We start from the raw sequence: 8658 nt of genomic DNA on the forward strand, positions 1-8658 counted from the left end.
CAGGGTAGGTAAGGTAGGCAGTGCCTACCCAAGGGTGAATTGATATTTTGATTATTTAATTATAATTTTTTATTTTTTTTTTATTTTTTTTTTAAATTATAAATGATTTATTTTTCCATTTCCAATAGCCTACAGTACCTATAAGTTTGAAAGTGTCCGCATTTTGTGCGTTTCATAGCCCAAATTACTAAACAGCGCTATTTCCTGGAACAGCTGCACAGTCTTTTTTTCCTTTATTTTTTTCGCTCCGCTGTAAGGCAAAGGGAGGCCACGCCCCCTCCCAAAGGCACGTCACTCTTCTGCCTCCGTTCCCATTGCGTGATTTTACGTGTTTGCGCATGCACAGTCAGGTCCCCAATATGACATCCATTTACGCGTAAAGGCAGCGTAGAGAGCTGCCTTTGCTAAATGCTATACCTAAGTTCACAGCACATTAGTGAATAGATGACACGTGACTGCTGCTGCTACGTTCTGGGCGGGATAACAATGCAGTGTGGATGACAGCGCTAGAGATGATAGAGAAACTTTGTTTGAGGAAAAACGACAGCTTTTAAAAGATGGAGACCAATACCTGAGATACCAGAGCTTCAGCAAAGGTAAGATCAGAACATGTTTCATACTTTTCACAGTGAATGGAACAAAAGGAAGGATTGACTTTGTGGATGCTCCTCACTGAGGATGTTCTGAGTTGTCATTTTCTCTGTGTTTCCAACACAAACAACAGATGTGCTGTCGTGTTATGAGATATATGTTGTTGGAGAGTATGGAGGCTATATTAAATAATGTTTATTTATTCTTTAATGGTGTACGATGTTGATTTTGTTAGATGGATAAACACTTGTTCATGTGGATCTTGTTGGGTTTTTTCTTTCTTATTATGAATTTTATATTTTGATAAGCACATTGAGATGACTTTGTTGGAAATTGCTTTATACAAATAAAATTGATTTGAATTGAATTAACACTTGACAGCAGAAACATATGAAATTGTCATTGGTGGTCTCCATTTGCAACATGCCTACCCAGCCCTAGTGGTCACGACACTAAATCACCATGGTAACTTATGCTGAACGACTAGCCTGGTCGCGAGCAGGTTTTGTTCAGGCTAGGATCTGAGCGAGTGATAAAGTCCCGCCTCCTGACCAATCAGTTCTCTTAGAAAACAAGCTGTCCAATAAAAGGTGTCAGCTGAGGAAGCCTGCGTGCATCAGGTGCTTTCACACTGATAAATTAATTAATTCATTAATTAATTCTGTGGTGACGCAGAGAGCCTCAGTCCTGTAGATAATATCACATATAAATATAATCCACCTTATGATGTCGGCTGATCTGTATGAACGTAGCTTCAGAGACACAGACAATGTAAAAAGAAGAGAAAGTGAAACTGATTCTATGTTTATAATCTCACTAATTTAAATATTATTAACACTTAGCAATTCATGCATTAATTACTTTCTGCTTTTACTGCAGCACCATTGTTGTTTTTGGTCTAAATTTTGTATTTTAGGTCTTCATATTTTTAAATAATTATTCCTGATTTGTGACGTTTTACAGTTCCTCCGTTTGATTGGTCAGAAGCTGTAATATCCACCTCCGTCACCAGAGTGCGCCAGTTAAGTAGGCTGAAATCAACATCTTTACCACAGACTGTTGTGATCTACCGATTATTCATAAAACTGCTTCTGTCTAACAGGGAATGTTTGGTTAGGTGAACCATTCGTAACCTAGGACCTTAAACAGTGCCATGTGCAGAGCTGCCATGACAATAGTGAGACTTTAGTGACCTGATGTGTCCTTTTTTAAACATTGATTCATACCTTCAGACTGATGTTCTCACCTCCATGCCAGGCTCTCCCTGCACTGTGGCCTCCTAATGCTAGTTTTAATTACAGACATGCAAACACCAACGGCATGAAAAAGGTGACAACAAAACCCATTGTAGGGGGTCTGGATGGATCCTCCCCCAGATCATTTTTTTGATTTTTAACACAAATTAAGCAATCTATAGCATTCTAAATAGTACAAGACAAAATACACTATTTTCTTCAAGCCTAAAAACATTTGTTTACAAAAATACAATATATATATATATATATACCTGGACTACATATATATATATGATATAAAGTACCGAAAATTTGCTAAATATTATTACATTACAATTTTATTGCCATTTTCTGAATTTAAAGTTAGTTAATTCTGTTGTGACATATTCCTCAACTGCACTCCATAACTTAATACATGTGACATTAACATTAGTAAATGGTTTAAACCCATTAGATAATTGTAGGTACGTTTCCTAATTAATACAACATGTACTAGTGCAGACATAAGCAACTGGTAGCTCGGGGGCCAAATGTTGTGCAGCCCCCAAAGTAAATGTACTAAATGACTGAAAAATACACAAAACAAGAGCAAGATAACACAAAAAATTACAACATTGCAGGAAAACACAGTAAAAAATGAGAAAAACAGAAAATACTCCAAAAACACTCAACAAAAATGAGCAAAAAGCAACAGTAATACACACAATTACTCAGAAAAATATACAACATTACAGAATATTACAGCAAAAGTACACAACATTCCTGCCAATAAATGTATTATACCAATAAACAATTTAACAATGAAATAATGACAAATGGTACACTATCTATAATCCATTTTAACAGCAGAAGTATAAGCTGCAACTTATAACAAATAAAAGATTACTTAAAAGATTTCAGAGAGTTTTAGTATAATTGCAGTATCATAAACATGGCTAAGGAATGGGGATATGAGGGAACTGCAGATAGATGGATATGAGTTGCATTATGTCAACAGAATTAAGAAAAAAGGCTTTGTATGATAAATCAGTTCTGAAATGTAATCTGGGTTGTAATATGACAACTGTTGTTGACAACATAATGGAAATCATCACTGTGGAAGTTGTTGTGAAATCACATATAAATTATACAAATATGAAAATATCAAAAACAATAGCTGTACTACATAAAATAAAGGATCTATTGGATATCAAAGCACTGTTCATGTTATCTAACTGTCTGATTGTTCCTTATCTGACCTGTTGTGTAGAAGTCTGGGGAAATGCCTGTTAGACAAACATCCAGTCAGTCTTTATATCACAGAAACGAGCCATAAGAATAATAAGCCAAACACAATATAGACATCAAACAAACCCATTATTACATCAGTTAAAACTGTTGAAGTTCAATGACGTTGTAGATTATAGAATTTTGCAAATTATGCATAAAGCGCATCAAAAAATCTTTCCTGTAAATCTCCAGATCAGATTTGTAAAAAGAGTAAATAAGTATAATTTAAAAGGAAAAGAGATTTTCATTTCTCTGAAAGGGGTTTCTTTATGGAATAATCTGAACAAGGATTTAAAAGAATGTAAAGCAAATATAAGATTTAAACATCTAATTAAAATATATATTATTAAAATATAATGAACTCCTCTAAAGTACCATAATGCTGTGTTGTTGTTGTTGTTTACGCTTTTTGCTTGTATGTTTTTGTTCTACAGTGTGGTTTTCTGGTTTGTTTATTTTTGGGTTCTTATGACATAAAAATTTGACATGAACGCGTGTCTATGTTTATTTTGTAATCATCGTAGACATTGTAATTGTTTGTTGTTGTTGTCTCATGCTGTTGTAAACTGATGATTAGTACAAAGGGGCAGATTACATAACATTAGTCTTCATTCTGCTCCCTTTCATTCAGAAGTTTGTAAACTTTTATATTAAATGTTTTTTTTCTTTTTTAAATAATGGAATAAATACATAAATAAATCAAATATAAATATTAAATGTTAAAAGGGCTTGTCATAGTTGCCCTGTGGTGCTTGTTTCCAGGCAGACGTGACTCACCACTCACCGCTACAGACTTCCATTGACCTTTCATTGACCTTCTATTGATCTTCCATTGACCTTCCATTTTACTTTCAACTGACCTCCCACTGACCTTCCATTTTACTTTCCATTGACCTCCCATTGACCTTACATTTTACTTTCCATTGACCTTCCACTGACCTTCTATTGACCTTCCATTTTACTTTCCATTGATCTTCCATTGACCTTCCATTTTACTTTCCATTGACCTTCCACTGACCTCCCACTGACCTTCTATTGACCTTCCATTGATTTTCTATTTTACTTTCCATTGACCTTCTATTGACCTTCCATTGACCTTCCATTGACCTTCCACTGACTTTCCATTGACCTTCCATTGACCTTATATTGACCTTCCACTGACCTTCTATTGACCTTCCATTGATTTTCTATTTTACTTTCCATTGACCTTCTATTGACCTTCCATTGACCTTCCACTGACTTTCCATTGACCTTCCACTGACCTTCCACTGACCTTCTATTGACCTTCCATTTTACTTTCCATTGACCTTCCATTGACCTTCTATTGACCTTCTATTGATCTTCCATTGACCCTCCATTTTACTTTCCATTGACCTTCCACTGACCTCCCACTGACCTTCTATTGACCTTCCATTGATTTTCTATTTTACTTTCCATTGACCTTCTATTGACCTTCCATTGACCTTGCACTGACTTTCCATTGACCTTCTATTGACCTTCCACTGACCTTCTATTGACTTTCCATTGACCTTCTATTGACCTTCCACTGACTTTCCACTGACTTTCCATTGACCTTCCATTGACCTTCCATTGACCTTGCACTGACTTTCCATTGACTTTCTATTGACCTTCCACTGACCTTCCATTGACTTTCCATTGACCTTCTATTGACCTTCCATTGACCTTCTATTGATCTTCCATTGACCTTCCACTGACCTCCCACTGACCTTCTATTGACCTTCCATTGATTTTCTATTTTACTTTCCATTGACCTTCTATTGACCTTCCATTGACCTTCCATTGACCTTCTGTTGATCTTCTATTGATCTTCTATTGACCTTCCATTGACCTTCCACTGACTTTCTATTGACCTTCCACTGACCTTCCATTGACCTTCCACTGACTTTCCATTGACCTTCCATTGACCTTATATTGACCTTCCACTGACCTTCTATTGACTTTCCATTGACCTTCTATTGACCTTCTATTGACCTTCCATTGACTTTCCATTGACCTTCCATTGACCTTCTATTGACCTTCCACTGACTTTCCATTGACCTTCCACTGACTTTCCATTGACCTTCCATTGACCTTCTATTGACCTTCCACTGACCTTCTATTGACCTTCCACTGACCTTTCATTGACCTTCCACTGACTTTCCATTGACCTTCCACTGACATTCCACTGACCTTCCATTGACCTTCTCTTGACCTTCCATTGACCTTCCACTGACAGTTATGCAACAGGACTGATTGTTTCTGCTTCACAACCCAGACATAAATCCTGTGTTCTGAGGTCTGAGCATCAGTAAAATGTCATTTCTAATGGTTTGATCCTGTCTGAGGAGGATAACTCTGCTTAATCTGACTTTAAAAACCTCTCTCAAATGAAAGGCTTACCTGTTGGACTGACAATGATTAGTTCTGTCTGTACATCCTTTTCCCAGGCTGGGACACAGCCGAGCTGTTTACAGGTTAGAGTTCATCTTTATGATCTAACAATGAGTCAATCAAAGTTTAGATAACTACACACAGTCTTTATTTCAGTACAGTACAGATACATGTGGTACGGGAAAAGTACAGACTCACCTTCTTTACTCATGTTTATGATACAAAACGCTTTTCATTTTTGATTAATATAGGACAGTGGGTCTTACACTTTTTTTGTACTAGTTCTCCCTTTTTTTGAATCCAAGTCCCCCCTTGTGTCCAACAACCACATTTGCTCAGATTTCTGTGAAAAAACATGTTCATGTTCTAAGTAAGATAATTTCTATCATCATTTTGTGTGTGTGTGTGTGTTTTGTGTCATTTTGTATATTTTGTTGTTTACAGTACATTTTTATCTTATTTTGTGTGTTGTTGGTATTATTTATTTTCTCTCACTGTGAGTTTTTGGTGTCGTTTTGTTGTTTTTTATGTTGTTTTGTATTTTTGTTTGTCTGCGCAAATGCGTTTCACCATTTTTTATTTTTGACTCAAGATGGCTGACTTCCTGTTTGTTTTTTTCTGCGTGGGTCGTTAGTAATTTTTTGCTCATCTTGGGGTCAAGAATACATGTGGCAAATTTTGTATGAATCGGGCAAACCTGACGGTCGTGCGGTTCCATCGCATTTTTGACGTCTATAATGCACGCCGTGCGCATTTTTTTAGAGATTTTTTTTCAATGCGCCAAAATTTGTAATTGTTCAGCAGTCCTGAGGTGTGTGCACATTTTGGTGAGACTTTGGGCATTCTAAGGGGCAAAACCAAAAATTCCCAAGAAATGCAAGAACAATAGGTTCCTACGGCCTGTTGCGCCTTCGGACCCTAATTATAAATGACCCCACGTATAGATAACACCCTGTCATCACCTATATTGGTATAAACAGAAGCTGTGAGCACGCCCGGCTCCTCAGTTCTCCCTCCTCTGTGTTGGAGCGACCCTAACTTAACCCTCCTATTATCCTCAAATATTATTATATAACACATTTTACCCTTGTGGTCAATCCGACCCCAGAAAATGATTTTCAGAAAACTGGTGTGCGTTCTGGACAGCTTTAGATACCAAGCTACCAGAAATAAAAAAGAATGAAAGGGGGAAGACACACAAAACATTTAAGGCACAAACGTTTTTTATTTTAAGACACAAAATACATTTTCAGTTGCATTTTTAAAAAGAAAATGAACTATTTATTATGCAGTTTTATATAGTTTATTGTAGAGCCAGAATTTAAATGAATATGCTTGTTTTTAATTTGTATTATTCCTTTATTTATTTCAAAATGGAATTGTTTTGCGTAGTTTATCATGGGATTCTTTTGATAATGAAAGATAAAAGAAAATAGTACAGTATTTTCTAGTTTGTTTTTTTTTTTTGGAAAAAAAATGATAATCAAAGAAATAATTTTCAGTCATCATTTGTCTACAGTCTCATTTTGTAAAATAAATTGTCAGAGAATCATATCGTGAACCCAGTATTGTGAATCGAATTGTATCAGGAGTTGCGTGAATCGTTACATCCCTTGTTGCTGTGTATAAATGTTAAATCTAAATGCTAATTGTTAAAGATAAATGTTACATTTAAAGATAAATGTTGGATGTGGAGTCACAGGAGGAAGAGTCAGAGGATGAGGAGGTAAAACGCCAAGTAGGGAACGGAAAAGGATAAAATAGGAACCAAAAGAGAAAGGAGGGTTGAAAGTGTGTCAGTTAGAGAAGCAAAGAAAAAAAAAGAGCGACACAATGGTTTATCATAATTTAGTTTCACCCGTGACATTTAGATTTAACATGTAGATTTAGATTTCACATTTAACATTTTGATTTTGATTTAAAGCAGAACTAAGTAACTTTTTCACCTTAATAAATCCTTCTCATAGTCCCTGTGAGGGTAAAACAAGTGTTTAGGGGTGATTGGGGGTCTTTCCTCCCCCCTGCTGTCTCTGGCTAGAAAACAACACTTGCAACTTTCCCTGTCTGGTGGTCTCGCAGCTCTGTTCTCGTTTTCGTGACAACAGGTACTGCTTTACGACCGCCCGTTACACTCACTGGTCATGACTGTAGTGACTGCAGTAACTTCAATCGCCCGTGATGAGTCACTTGAACACAGCGGTGCTTTTTGGTCACTCTATCCAAATTGGTCGCATATGCGACTATTTTTTTGTGTGTGTGAGTGAAAACTTAATCTGGTCGCATCCGTGACAACACCTGACTTTATGATTGACTCTGCTGTGATAGACACACACTTTAAGAAGCAGCGACTCATAATCAGAATAGATGCTTAAGTAGCCATGTGGTTTAGTTTATTGGCCGAAAACAATAAAAAGAGTGTGTGGATAGCAAAAGACTATTGGTATGCTGTTCAGCTTTGGGATTACGAACCCCCAAACGCAGACGCCACCGTTTCATGATGGGTGTTGTTAAACAGACTGTTCCCATACTCTGGGTGTCTCTGGGCACAAGTCATGATGGCCCGCCTTCTCCAACTCCCCTGAGCCGTGGTAGAGGCCCAGCTCTCTTAAGTCCTACCTCCTATTCGGACCCCGATTCATTTTTATTTTTATTTATATTTATTGATTTCTTTTTAATTATCTATTTTGAGCAACAACAAAAAAAACAATACAATATATCACAGAATTAGACATACAGTACAGGAAGAGGCAGAAAACTCAAAGAGCTTAAATATTTATTATTATTTTTTCAAATTAAGAGCCCACACACAATTTCAAACAAGTGTATTCTATTTCACTTCCTAACCCAGGTCACACACAGACCAGTTCTACAAAGCTAAAACAGCTTTCAGAGGAACACCAATGCATGCAATATGTGTTAAACACATTGGAAAAAGCAATCATTTTAATATTATGCTTAATTAATTATACAGATGTAATTAGGAAAAGTCATGAAATATGAAACAAAAGAAAGAGTCAAGGATAGTAGAGGGTTTTCACAGCGCATCATCAAACCGGAAGTCGCCATCTTGGAGGTACTCAGCAGGTAAACAAAGCAGAAACAGTGAATTATTTCCGTGGTTTTGGCTGTACCGATCAGTCAGGTTGTGAAAAACATTTAGAAGTTAAAAGTT

The sequence above is a fragment of the Gouania willdenowi genome, chromosome 16, assembly GCF_900634775.1.
Source record: "Gouania willdenowi chromosome 16, fGouWil2.1, whole genome shotgun sequence".
In the NCBI taxonomy this organism is placed as follows: Eukaryota; Metazoa; Chordata; class Actinopteri; order Blenniiformes; family Gobiesocidae; genus Gouania; species Gouania willdenowi.